This window comes from Dama dama, chromosome 2 (genome assembly GCF_033118175.1).
Source record: "Dama dama isolate Ldn47 chromosome 2, ASM3311817v1, whole genome shotgun sequence".
NCBI lineage: Eukaryota > Metazoa > Chordata > Mammalia > Artiodactyla > Cervidae > Dama > Dama dama.
In genome coordinates, this window is record NC_083682.1 from 7,519,978 (window position 1) to 7,521,248 (window position 1,271).

Here is a 1,271-nt window from a genome sequence, read left to right on the forward strand (position 1 = left end):
TCCGCCCTCCCTTCTCTCCCGGCACCTTCTCCGACGATCTCTCTAACTCACAGTATCTCTCCGGCCCTCCTCCGCAGACGCCGGGCCAACTCCGCGAGAGGACAAATTAGTCAAAGACAGAGTCGTCCCCGGGGAGCGGCCAGCGCCTGTCGGGTTGGGGAGGGCTGGGGCCCGGCCGCCAGGGCAGCGCGGGGGAGCGGAGGGGGAGGACGCGACAGGGGGTATTTTTAACCAGGGGCAGCAGCTCGAGTTGCAAGGCCGGGCGGCCCCACCCCACGCGGCGGCTCCGGAGGGCATTCCCGGGAGTCCAGCCCTGAGGCGCCACCTCCCGCAGCCCGGGGTCCGTCCCCCTCCCCTCCGCGGAGCCGCAGCTGTCCCTCCACATAGCCCCCGCCCCGCGCGCCCCTAGTGTGCGGCCGAGATTACCTCGGGCTGCGGCAGCTGCTCGGAGGAGGGGCCGGGCCGGCGGCGGGCAGACCCCTGCCGGACGCTCTGCAAACGGCAGCCCCACCCCGCCGGGTCCTCGCTGCAGCCGGGCTCCCGGGCTGGGCCGGTTCCCCGCCCCCACCCCGCCCCCGCCCCCGCGCCCCGGGACGCAGGCTCGCAGCGTCGCCACCCCGCTTTAGCGGCTCGCGGCATCCAGGCGGGGCTCGGGGAATCGGTGTCCCGGACCCGGGCTGGCTGCGTGACCTTGGATGAGTCCCTGCCCCTCTCGGCCTTAGTTTCCCCATTCGCGCCGCGAACGGGATGAAATGAGGAACTGCTGGATCCCATCTTGCGCTATGAGGTTTCTTGTACCCGGAAATTGCGAGAGGCCAGCATCCTTGCCCTCTCCTCCTGGCCTTCCCTCGCCCACCCACCTGGGAACGCCCGTGTACCGCTTTACCCAGGAGAGGGCGGCAGAGGCTGCGGGGCGGATGGCAGGCCCACCCGGGACCCGGAGAGACCCTGCCACCTGAGATGCAGAGTAGGAGGGACGGAGACCGCAGCGGATCCTCGGCTCAGGGCTTTTGATTGACCTTGGGGGCCCCAGCCAGGAAGGTCGCGGCCCTGGCATGCTGTTGTCTTGTTGTTCAGTCCCTAAGTCGTGTCCGACTCTTTGTGACCCGGTGGACTGTAGCCTGCCAGGCTCCTCTGTCCATGGGATTTCCCAGACAAGAGTACTGGAGTGGGTTGCCATTTCCTTCTCCAAGGGATCTTCCTGACCCAGGAATCGAACCCCGCGTCTCCTGCGTTGGCAGGCATTGGCAGGTGTTTTCTTTACCACTGAG